Here is a 13,531-nt window from a genome sequence, read left to right as displayed (position 1 = left end):
GATATCAGGATCAATACCAGTGCCACATGCTAGTCAGAGTAGAAATAGCAGGATATATCGTATGAATACGTGGCTGAAGAGATGGTGTGCGGGGGAGGGTTTTAGATTCCTGGGGCATTGGGACCTGTTCTGGTGGAGGTCGTACCAGTACAAACAGGACAGGCTACACCTGGGCAGGGCAGGGACTGATGTCCTGGAGGGAGAATTTGCGAGAGTAGTTGGGGAGGGTTTGATTTAAAATGGCAGGGGGATGGGAGCATATGCAAGGAGTCAGAGGAGGGGGTATCAAAGACAAGAATAAAAGACAGTAAGGGGGACAAAAAGAGTGATAGGCAGAGAAATCAAGGGCCAGAATCAAACAGAGCTACAGTGAAATATAGTAGAAAGGGGGCAAGTAATGTTGAAAACACAAGCCTTAAGGCTGTTTCTCTTAATGCGTGGAGCATTTGCAATAAAATGGATGAATTAATCGTGCAAATAGATGTAAAAGGGTATGATATAATCGGGATTATTGAGACATGGCTGCAAGGTGACCAGGGATGGGAAATGAACATCCAGGGATATTCAGTATTTAGGAAGGACAGGCAAAAAGCATTGCTGGTTAAAGAGGAAATTAACGCAATAGTGAGGAAGGATAATAGCTCTGACGACGTGAAATCTGTATGGGTAGAACTGAGAAACACTAAAGGGCACAAAAAGTTAGTGGGGGTTGTATATAGACCCCCAAACTGTAGTGGTGATATTGGGGATTGCATTAAACAGTAAATTAGAGATGCATGCGATCAAGGAACAACTGTAATTATGGGTGGCTTTAATCTGCATATAGGTTGGGCAAATCAAATTAGTCACTATACCATAGAGGAAGAATTCTGGGAGTGTATACGGGATGGTTTTCTGGACCAATACGTTGAGGAACCAATTAGAGAACAGCCCATCCTGGACTGGGTATTGTGTAATGAGAGATGAATAATTGAGAATCTAGTGGTGCGAGATCCCTTGGGGATGTTCGAACATACTATGATAGAATTCGTCATCAAGATGGAGAGTGACATAGTTGATTCTGTGACTAGAGTCCTGAATCTTAGTAAAGGAAACTACGAAGGTATGAGGCGCGAGTTGGCCTTGACGGATTGGGAAACGTTACTTAAAGGGATGATGGTTGATAGGCACTGGCAAATACATAAAGAGTGCATGCATTAACTGCAACAATTGTTTTGCCCTGTCTGGCGCAAAAGTAAAATGGAAAAGGTAGCCAAACCATGGCTTACAAGAGAAATTAGAGAGAGAGAGCACTAGATCGGCACAGTGGCGGCACAGTGGTTAGCACCGCAGCCTCACAGCTCTCGCAACACGGGTTCAATTCTGGGTACTGCCTGTGTGCAGTTTGCAAGTTCTTCCCTGTATCTGAGTGGGCTTTCGCCGGGTGCTCCGTTTTCCTCCCACAGCCAAAGGCTTGCAGGTTGATAGGTAAATTGGCTATAATAAATTGCCCCTAGTATCGGTAGGTGGTAGGAGAATATAGGGACAGGTGGGATGTAGTAGGAATATGGGATTAGTGTAGGATTAGTGTAAATGGGTGGTTGATGGTCTGCACAGACCCGGTGGGCCGAAGGGCCTGTTTCAGTGCTGTATCTCTAAATAAAATAAAAAATAAAATCCAAGGAAGAGGCATATAAATTTGCCAGAAAAAAAAAACAACAGACCTAAAGATTGGGAGCAGTTTAGAACTCAGCAAAGCAGGGTCAAGGGATTGATTAAGAAGGGGAGAATAGAGTTCAAGAGCAAGCTTGCGGTGAACATAAAAACTGATTGTAAACGTTTCTATAGGTATGTGAAGAGAAAAAGATTGGTGCAGACAAATGTAGGTCACTTATAGTTAGAAACAGGGGAAATCATTATGGGGAACAAAGAAATGGCTGGCCAACTAAATGCATACGTTGGTTCTGTCTTCACAATGGAGGACACAAATATCATACCAGAAAGGCTGGGGAACACAGGGCTTAGTGAGAGAGGGGAACTGAGGGAAATCAGTATTAGTAGAGAAATGGTGTTGGGGAAATTGATGGGATTGAAGGCCAATAAATCCCCATGGCCTGCTGATATGCAACCCAGAGTACTCAAGGAAGTGGCCCTAGAATCAATGGATGCACTGGTGGTCATCTTCCAAGATTCACTAGACTTTGGAACAGTTCCTACAGATTGGAGGGTAGCAAACGTAACCCCACTATTTAAAAATAGAGGTAGAGAGAAAGCAGGGAATTATAGACCAGTTAGTCTGATGTTGGTAGTGGGGAAAATTCTGGAGTCCATTGTCAAGGATATTATGACAGAGCACTGAAAGAACAGTGGTACAATCGGGCAGAGTCAGCATCGATTTTCAAAAGGGAAATCATGCTTGACAAATCAACTAGAATTCTTCGAGGATGTACATAGTAGTGTTGATGAGGGGGAGGAAGTGGATGTGGTTTATTTGGACTTTCAGAAAGCTTTTGACAAAGTCTCACATAAGAGATTAGCATGTAAAATTAAAGCGCATGGGATTGGTGATAGTGTATTCCGATGGATAGAAAATTAGTTGGCAGACAGGAAACAGAGTCGGGATAAATGGGTCTTTTTCCGAATGGTAGGCAGTGATTAGTCGGGTACCGCAGGGATCAGTGCTAGGACCCCAGCTATTCACAATATATATTAATGATTTAGATGAGGGAACTAAATGTAATATCTCAGCATTTGCAGCTGACACAAGACTGGGTGGGAGGGTAGGTTATGAGGAGGATGAAAAGAGAGGCTTCAGGGTGATTTGGACAAGTTGAGTGAGTGGGTGAATGCATAGCAGATGCAGTATAATATAGATAAATGTGAGATTATCCACTTTGGTAGTAAAAACAGGAAGGCAGATTATTATCTGAACAGTTATAAACTGAGAGAGGGAAATATGCAGCGATACCTGGGTGTTCTCGTACATCAGTCGCTGAAAGTAAGAATGCAGGTGCAACGGGCGGTAAAAAGGGCAAATGGTATGTTGGCCTTCATAGCGAGAAGATTCGAATACAGGAGCAGGGATGTCTTGGTGAGGCCACACCTGAAATATTGTATGCAGTTTTGGTCTCCTTATCTGAGGAAGGATGTTCTTCCTATAGAGGGAGTGTAGCGTAGGTTTACCAGACAGCTTCCTGGGATGGTGGGACTGACGTATGAGGAGAAATTGAGTCAGTTAGGAATATATAAGCTGGAGTTCAGAAGAGTGAGGGGGTTCTCATAGAATCATATAAAATTCTAACTGGACTTGACATGGTAGATGCAGGAAGGAAGTTCCCGATGCTGGGAAGTCCAGAACCAGGGGTCATAGTCTAAGGATAGGGGTAAACCTTTCATGACTGAGATGAGGGGAAATTTCTTCACCCAGAGAGTGATGAGCCTTTGGAATTCGCTACCACAGAAAGCAGTTGAGGCAAAAACATTGCATGTTTTCAAGAAGGAGTTAGATATAGTTCTTGGATCTGAAGGGATCAAAGGGTATAGGCGAAAGCCGGATCAGGCTACTGAGTTGGATGATCAGCCATGATCATAATGAATGGTGGAGCAGGCTCGAAGGGCCGAATGGCCTGCTCCTGCTCCTATTTTCTAAGTTTCAATGTTTCTATTATTCCAGAGCCATTAACCACCAGAATAAACAGGTCTGTAGGGGAACAGCGGAGGGAGTATTTTATTTAATTCTGCCATGTGATGTGAGCTCCGCTGACATGGTCAGCATTTGCTGTCCTTAACAGCCTGCTGGGCCGTTTCAGAGGGCAGTTAAGATTCAGCCACATTATACTGGGTCTGTAGGCACATGTCGGCCAGACCAAGGATGGATGGCTGATTTCCTTTCCGAAAAGGAATTAGTGAAGCAAATAGGTATTCACAGCAATCGATGATAGTTTTATGGCACCATGACAGAGACTAGCTTACAATTGCAGACTTTTGTTGATTAATTAATTTGAAATTCCACCAACTATCATACAAAGAACAAAGATAATTACAGCACAGGAACAGGCCCTTCGGCCCTCCAAGCCTGCGCCGATCCAGATCCTCTCTCTAAACATGTCGCCTATTTTCTAAGGTTCTGTATCTCTTTTCTTCCTGCCCGTTCATGTATCTGTCTAGATACATCTTAAAAGACTCCATCGTGCCCGCGTCTACCACCTCCGCTGGCAACGCGTTCCAGGTGCCCACCACCCTCTGCGTAAAGAACTTTCCACGCATATCCCCCCTAAACATTTCCCCTTTCACTTTGAACTCGTGTCCTCTAGTAATTGAAACCCCCACTCTGGGAAAAAGCCTCTTGCTGTCCACCCTGTCTATACCTCTCATGATTTTGTACACCTCAATCAGGTCCCCCCTCAACCTCCGTCTTTCTAATGAAAATAATCCTAATCTACTCAACCTCTCTTCATAGCTAGCGCCCTCCATACCAGGCAACATCCTGGTGACCCTCCTCTGCACCCTCTCCAAAGCATCCACATCCTTTTGATAATGTGGCGACCAGAACTGTACGCAGTATTCCAAATGTGGCCGAACCAAAGTCCTATACAACTGTAACATGACCTGCCAACTCTTGTACTCAATGCCCCGTCCGATGAAGGAAAGCATGCCGTATGCCTTCTTGACCACTCTATTTGCCTGCGTTGCTACCTTCAGGGAACAGTGGACCTGAGCACCCAAATCTCTCTGGACATCAATTTTCCCCAGTACTTTTCCATTTACTGTCTAGTTCACTCATGGTGGGATTTGAACCCAGGCCATTAGTTTGGGCCTATGGATTACTAGCCAAGTGATATTATTACGACGCAACCGCCTCCCCAATGGACGTGTACAGTGTCTGTCACCTAATATCACCCACAATGGTTTCTAGGTTGTAACCCTGAACATGGCCCTGAGTAAGAGTCTCAAAGTTAACATTATAACTGAGAAAAGGGAGGAACAGAGTGAAGCCGGATTGCTTTTGTTCCTGGATTCAGTCTCCACTGCAGAAAGATCAGTTACATTTCCAATAGAAACGCCAGGACTGAACAAGGTGAATACAATAATATGGAAAATGTAAATGACGCCGCTCATAATTGCAGCTTCCGTCCCGCATGAGCACAAATTTCAGGTTTATTCATGACAGATGTCTGACTAAGAAAACGTCATTGACATTCAATTGATTGTGTTTTATCCACCTCATTACTGACATCAGAGTCAAAGCTACTAATGTAATCTGATCGATCAGGTGAGTGTAACTAATAGCAATATTCAGGGATTCAACCATGCCAGTGAAGACCGACACCCTGTATAAATCAGGACCCATTGCAATGGAGAACTCAGATTGCCTGCTGGAACTGTAGAGTTCAGGCTAACAGATGTCTCTGCTTTCCACATAAATGGGATTTTTTTTTATTCATTCATGGGATGTGGGAGTCGCTGGCCAGGCCAGCATTTATTGCCCATCGCTAATTGCCCTTGAGCAGGTGGTGGTGAGCTGCCTTCTTGAGCTGCTGCAGTCCATTTGGGGTAGGTATACCCACAGTGCTGTTAGGAAGGGAGTTCCAGGATTTTGACCCAGCGACAGTGAAGGAACGGCGATAGAGTTCCAAGTCAGGATGGTGTGTGACTTGGAGGGGAACTTGCAGGTGGCGGTGTTCCAATGTATTTGCTGCCCTTGTCCTTCTAGTTGGTAGAGTTCGCGGGTTTGGAAGGTGCTGTCTAAGGAGCCTTGGTGCATTGCTGCAGTGCATCTTCTGGATGGTACAAATTGCTGCCACTGTGCGTCGGTGGTAGATGGAGTGAATGGTTGTGGATGGTATGTCAATCAAGCGGGCTGCTTTGTCCTGGATGGTATAGAGCTTGTAGAGTGTTGTTGGAGCTGCACCCATCCAGGCAAGTGGAGAGTATTCCATCACACTCCTCACTTGTGCCTTGTAGATGGTCGGCACGCTTTGGGGAGTCAGGAGGTGAGTTACTCGCCTCTGACCTGCTGTTGTAGCCACGTTATTTATATGGCTACTCCAGTTCAGTTTCAGGTCAATGGTAGCCCCTCGGATATTGATAGTGGGAGATTCAGCGATGGTAATGCCAGTGAATGTCAAGGGGAGATGGTTAGACTCTCTCTTGTTGGAGATGGTCATTGCCTGGCACTTGTGTGGTGCGAAAGTTATTTGCCACTTATCAGCCCAAGCCTGGATATTGTCCAGGTCTTGCTGCATTTCTATACGGACTGCTTCAGTATCTAAGAAGTCAAGAATGGTGCTGAACATTGTGAAATCATCAGCGAACATCCCCACTTCTGATCTTATGAATGAAGGAAGGTCATTCAGGCACTACCCTGAAGAACTCCTGCGGTCATGTCCTGGAGCTCAGATGATTGACCTCCAACAACCACAAACATCTTCCTTTGCGCTAGGTATGACTCCCACCAGTGGAAGGTTTCCCCCCAGATTCCCATTGACCTCGGTTTATCTATGGCTCCTTGATTCCATATTCGGTAAAATGCTGGCTTGATGTCAAGGGCAGTAACTCTCACCTCACCTCTTGAGTTCAGCCCTTTCATCCATGCTTAAGCCAAGGCTGTAATGAGGTCAGGAGCTGAGTGGCCCTGGCGGAACCCAAACTGAGCGTCATTGAGCAGGTTATTGCTAAGCAAGTGCCGCTTGATGGCACTGTTGATGACACCTTCCATCACTTTACTGATGATTGAGTGTAGGCTGGTGGGGCGGTAATTGGCCAGGTTGGACTTGTCCTGCTTTTTGTGTACAGGATATACCTGGGCTATTTTCCATATTGCAGGGTAAATGCCAGTGTTGTAGATGTACTGAAACAGTTTGGCTAGGGGCGCGACAAGTTCTGGAGCACAGGTCTTCAGTACTATTGCCGGATTATTGTCAGGACCCATAGCTTTTGCAGTATCCAGTGCCTTCAATCGTTTCTTGATATCACGAGGAGTGAATCGAATTGGTTGAAGTCTGGCATCTGTGATGCTGAGGACTTCAGGAGGAGGCCGAGATGGGTCATCAACTGGGCACATCTGGCTGAAGATTGTTGCAAATGTTTCAGCCTTATCTTTCGCACTGATGTGCTGGGCTGCCCCATCATTGAGGATGGGAGTATTTGTGGAGCCACCTCCTCCAGTTAGTTGTTTAATTATCCACCACCATTCACGACTGGATGCTGCAGCACTGCAGAGCTTAGATCTGATCCGTTGTTTATGGCATCACTTAGCTCTGTCTATCGCACGCTGCTTATGCAGTTGGCATGCAAGTAGTCCTGGGTTGTAGCTTCACCAGGTTGACACCTCATTTTGAGGTATGCCTGGTGCTGCTCCTGGCATGTCCTCCTGCACTCTTCATTGAACCATGGTTGGTCTCCTGGCTTGATGGTAATGGTAGAGTGGAGGATATGCCGGGCCATGACGTTACAGATTGTGACTGAGTACAATTCTGCTGCTGCTGATGGCCCACAGCGCCTCATGAATGCCCAGTTTTGCATTGCTAGATCTGTTCGAAATCTATCCCATTTAGGACAGTGATAGTGCCAAACAACATGACGGACGGTATCCTCAATGTGAAGGCGGGACTTCGTCTCCACAAAGATTGTGCTGTGGTCACTCCTACCAATACAGTCATGGACAGAAGCATCTGCGGCAGGCAGATTGGTGAGGACGATGTCAAGTAAGTTTTCCCTCGTGTTGGTTCCCTCACCAACTGCCGCAGACCCTCTCTAGCAGCTATGTCCTTTAGGACTCGGCCAGCTCGGTCAATTGCCCCTAGTATAGTTAGATGGTAGGGAAATATAGAGACAGGTGGGGATGTGGTAGCAATGTGGAATTAGTGTAGGATTAGTATAAAATGGGTGGTTGATGGTCGGCACAGACTCGGTGGGCCGAAGGGCCTGTTTCAGTGCTGTATCTCTAAATCAAGTCAGTAGTGGTGCTACCAAGCCACTCTTGGTTATGGACATTGAAGTCCCCCACCCAGAGAAAATTTTGTGCTCTTGCCACCCTCAGTGCTTCCTCCAAGTGGTGTTCAACATGGAGGAGTATTGAGTCATCTGCTGAGGGAGGGCGGTAGGTGTTAATCAGTAGGAGGTTACCTTGTTCATATTTGACCTGATGCCATGAGCATTCATGGGGTCTGGAATCGATATTGAAGACTCCCAGGGCAACTCCCTCCCTACTGTATACCACTGTGTCACCACCTCTGCCGTTGGGACAGGACATACCCGGGGATGGTGATGGCAGTGTCTGGGACATTGCCTGTAAGGTATGATTCCGTGAGTCTGACTATGTCAGGCTGTTGCTTGAGTAGTCTGTGGGACAGCTTTCCCAACTTTGGCACAAGCCCCCAGATGTTAGTAAGGAGGACTTTGCAGGGTCGACAGGGTTGGATTTGTCGTTGTCATTTCCGGTGCCTTGGTCGATGCCGGGTGGTCCATCCGGTTTCATTCCTTTTTATTGACTTCATAGCGGTTAGGTAAAACTGAGTAGCTTGCTAGGCCATTTCAGAGGGGATGTAAGAGTTAACCACATTGCTGTGGGTCTGGAGTCACATGTCGGACAGACAAGGTAAGGACAGCAGATGTCCTTCCCTAAAGGACATTAGTGAACCAGGTGGGTTTTTACAACAATCGACCATGGTTTCATGGCAATGATTATACTAGCTTTTAATTCCAGATTTATTAATTAATTCAAATTCCACCTTCTGCTGTGGTGGGATTCGAACCCATGTCCCCAGAGAAATACTCTGGGTCTCTGGGTTACTAGACCAGTGATAATACCACTGTCCAGTAATCTATCAGTTAGGAGGGATTTATTATCCTTTACTTGCAGCAATTGGAATTCCTGGTAAGCCTGTATCTCAGCTGTTCATGGTCTAAATCTATGTTAACTGTGCTGCTCCCCTCGGTATTAATTCTTATTGTGTATTTTACACAGCTTCCTGTTACTTCCCAGCAATTTACTGAAAGAATCTTATCATTGTCTACACTTTCAGTCTTGCAGGAGTTGTATTATGTCTTTAATGGTATTGCTTTAAGCAACCCTGGCATGGTTACTGGATTATTCTGTATTTTGAATGTATTCAAACCAGATTTCTCGGTTAGGATTAAGAATCAGACCATCAGGAACTTTTGGCTTTTGTGCCCCTTTCATTCTGATTTGCTGCTCAATGTTTAGACGATCAGATGTATTTTAGTGACCAGTGAGGCCTGTAGGTGATTTCGGGGCCACGGCAATGCAGAGAATCACAAGGACCCAGAGATGGAGATTCAGAAAATAAATTAATTATTTTACTCTTCAGTATATCCAGCATTTTTATACTGTTATGGGTCACACTGGTTGTGTATATCATTTATAGGCGAATTGCAGATATTCGGTATAATTGTTCCTACACTGACCTTTATTTCTCACACAACATACATCAATAATGATGCAGCTTCTCAGCTCCTACACCAACCCGTGTATTTAAATTGTGACCCAGACGAAATTCATACAGGAGCTGAAGAAGGCGGTGAAATACCCTTTCAATATCATTGTTAAATCAATGAAATCATAGAATGAGCTGAAGCGTTTCAAACACTGGAAACAAATCTCATTTCCCATTCCATTCACTACTGTACCCATAGGTCAGAAAGTGAATTTTATATTCACAGCACCCAACCCTGAAATGATTTTAAATCTGATTCTGAGATTTGTTTTTATTGGTAATCTGACCTATTGAGGTGGGACTTGCTCTGCAGATGATTCAGGAATTATTTCTGAAAAAGGCGTCAATGAAAAGCTCAACTGGACTTGAACTGAAGCCGTCCTGGGCTCAGAGCAAAGTGGACATAGCGGCCAATCACATTGACTGCTATAGCCCTGATCAGAATGGGGGAATCTACACATCAAAAGAGAGAAGGAGACAGAGACAGACAGACAGATCATTGACACACTGGAAACCATCCACCCTCCCCAAAGTCCAATCGGGCCCCAGAACCCTCTGTCTGTCTGCCTCTCTCTCTCTCTCTCTCTCTCTCTCTCTCGGTGTCTCTTTCTCTCTCTCTCTATTCATGTATGTCCGTTTGTCGCCCTCTTTCTATCTCATTCCCTGCCTGTCGCCACTTTTTTTTGCTCTCCTTTGCAGCATATCTGCCTCTTTCTCTCCATCTTTGTCCCTCGCTCTCTCTTTCCATTTCTGTCCCTTGTATCTCTCTCCTTCTCTCTCTCCTTCCCTATCTCTCGGACTATCTTTCCATATCTATCGCTCTGTCTCTCTCTTTCCTTATCTTCCCATCTGTTTCTCCATATCTCTCCTCCTTTGCTCCCTTTTACTCTCTCTCTCTCTTAACCCCTCTGTCTGTCCCAGTCTTTTCCGTTTGTCTGTATCTCTCTCCATTGATGTCCGACTTTCTTTCTCCATCTCTGTCCCTCTTCCACTCTCTGTAAATCTCGGTCCTTCTACCTTTATATGTCTCAATCTCTTCCAGTCTGTTCATGTGTCTCACGCTCTCCATCTATCTCTCTATCTCTTTCTCTCTCCATGGCTGTTTATCCCTAACCACATTTAAACGTCGCTTTCTCCAAGTCAGTCTGTCATTCTACCTATCCATCAATGTCTCTCTCCCTTTTCATCTATATTTCTATTGCCAACTCGATAACTGGCACTATGGCTGTCCCTTTGTTTTTCACCCTCTTGGCAGGGATGTGAGCACAAGGAAGTAAAACCTTTTTTTCATTAGACACAGTTATCTATAGCAGGTGCTGGGATATCGGTTCAATCTACTCTGCCAGTCTCCAGCAAGAGAAAGTGCTAAATATGCACTTCAACATTTTAACTTCATATGGTTTGTGCATCCTGGAATAATAGGAATGCTTCTGAGGGCATTACCCCATGTTTCAGATCTCCCTTATCACAAATTCCGCTAATCTCACATCCTCCTAATGTCACAGCCCCCTGATCAAACATCCCCTTATCACACATACCCCATATCACACATCCCCGTTACCACATATCCTCGTTATCACAAATCCTCCATATCACACATCCCCCTTATCTCACATCCCCCTCATCACACATCCCCATTATCAAGCATTCCCCTTTATTTTGCATCCACTTCTTTTCACATCCCCCTTATTTCACTTCCCTCTTATCGTACATCCACCCTTAACATACATCCATTTATCTCATATCCCCCTTAGTTCACATGCCCCTTATTAAAAATCCCCTTGATCACATTCCCTTTATCACACACCCCCTTATCACAGAAACCCTTATCCCACATTCCAGTATCACTAATCCCACTTATCACACATCCCCCTTATCCCACATCCCCCTTTTCACACAGACCACTATCTCACATCGTGCTAATCACACATCCCCTTAACACAAACTCCTTCATTTCACACCCCCCTTATCACACATCGCCATTATCTCACACCCCCCTTATCACACATACCCCTTATCACACATCTTTATTTCACATCCAATTTATGTCACATCCCCCTTATTTCACATCCCCCTTATCGTACATGGCCCCTTAACACAAATCCCCTTACCTCATAGCCCGCTTATAACACATCACCCTTATCACACATTCCCCTTATTTCAAATCCCCCTTATTTCACATGCCCCTTATCCAAAATCCCCTTGTTCACATTCCCTTTATCACTCATCCCCCTTAACACAAACTCCTTTATTTCACTTCCGCTTTATTTAACATCCCCCATATCTTACATCCCCCACATCACACATCCCCCTTTTCACACATCTCCCTAATCAGACATCCCCTTATCGCACACCCCCTTATCTCACATTCCTCTTATAAAATAGCCCCCTTATCAAACTTCACATATATTCCAAACCCCTTATTTCATATCCCCCTTACGAAACATATCCCTTATCAAACAGCCCCTTTACTTTACATACCCCCTTAACACACATCCATGTATCTCATATTCCCCTAATCACACATACACCTAATCACATACCTCCCTTATCTTACATCCCCCTTATCTCACATCCTCCTTATTTCACATCTCCCAAAACAAACATCCCCTTATCTCACATCCTCCTTATTTCACATCCCCGTTATTTCACAAACCCCTTATCGTGCATCCCCCATATCGCACATGCTCCTTATCACACATACCCCTTATCGCACATCCCCCTTATCATAAATCCCTGTTATATCACATCCCACTTATTTTACATCCCGCTTATTTCACGCCCCTCTTATCAAGTGGCACAGTGGCGCAGTTGTTAGCACCACAGCCTCACAGCTCCAGCGACCCGGGTTCAATTGTGCGTACTGCCTGTGTGGAGTTTGCAAGTTCTCCCTGTTACTGCGTGGGTTTCCTCCGGGTGCTCCGGTTTCCTCCCACAGCCCAAAAGACTTGCAGGTTGATAGGTAAATTGGCCAATATAAATTGCCCCTAGTATAGGTAGGTGGTAGGTGAGGATGTGGTAGGAATATGGGATTAGTGTAGGATTAGTATAAATGGGTAGTTAATGGTCGGCACAGACTCGGTGGGCCGATGGGCCTGTTTCAGTGATGTATCAGTAAATATAAAATCTAAAACGTCCCCTTGATCATATTTCCCCCTGATTACACATCCCCCTGATCGCACAACCCCCCCTATCATGCATCCCCCTCATCACACAACCCCACCCCCCCTTATCTCTCATGCTGCTTATCATACATCCCATTATCTCCTATCCCCCTTATCATGCATCCCCTTTATCACACATCGCATTTATCACACCTCACCTTTATTTCACATACCTCTTATTTTTCAGACCACTTATCACACATCCCCCGTATCTCACACCCCCCTTATCATACATCCCCTTTGTCACACATCACCTTTATTTCACATTCACCCTCATCACACATCCCCTTATCTCATGCGCCCTAATCACATATCCGCCTTACCAGACATCTCCCTTGTCTTACATCCCCCTTATTTCACATCTCACAAAGCAATTATCCCATTATCTCACATCCCGCTTATTTCACTTCCCTGTGATATCACATCCCCTTTAGCGCACATTCCACTTATCACACATCCCCCTTATCAGACACCAACATTATTTCACACACCCTTATCAAACATCCCCATGATCATTCATACCCCTTATCACACATCCCCCTTGTCTAACACCCCCTTATTTCACATCCCACTTATCACACATCCCCGTTATCACACAACATCATTATCACATAACCCCTTATCAAACATCCCCCTTATGTCACATCCCCCAACTCTCACATCCTCCTAATCCCACTCCCCCTTTTCACACTTACCCCTTATTTCACATTCCCCTTGTTTCAAATCCCCCTTATCAAACATGGCCTTTATCAAACATCCCCCTTAATTCACATCCCACTTATTTCACATCCCTCTTATCACAAATCCTCCTTTTATCACATCCCCCTTATCACTCATCCCCCTTATCACACATCCTAATTGTCACACATCCCCTTATCACAATTATTTTGCATTCCCCTTATTTCACATCACGCATATTGCACATCCCCT

Source organism: Heterodontus francisci, unplaced genomic scaffold, assembly GCF_036365525.1.
Source record: "Heterodontus francisci isolate sHetFra1 unplaced genomic scaffold, sHetFra1.hap1 HAP1_SCAFFOLD_261, whole genome shotgun sequence".
In the NCBI taxonomy this organism is placed as follows: domain Eukaryota; kingdom Metazoa; phylum Chordata; class Chondrichthyes; order Heterodontiformes; family Heterodontidae; genus Heterodontus; species Heterodontus francisci.
This window is presented reverse-complemented; position numbering follows the sequence as displayed.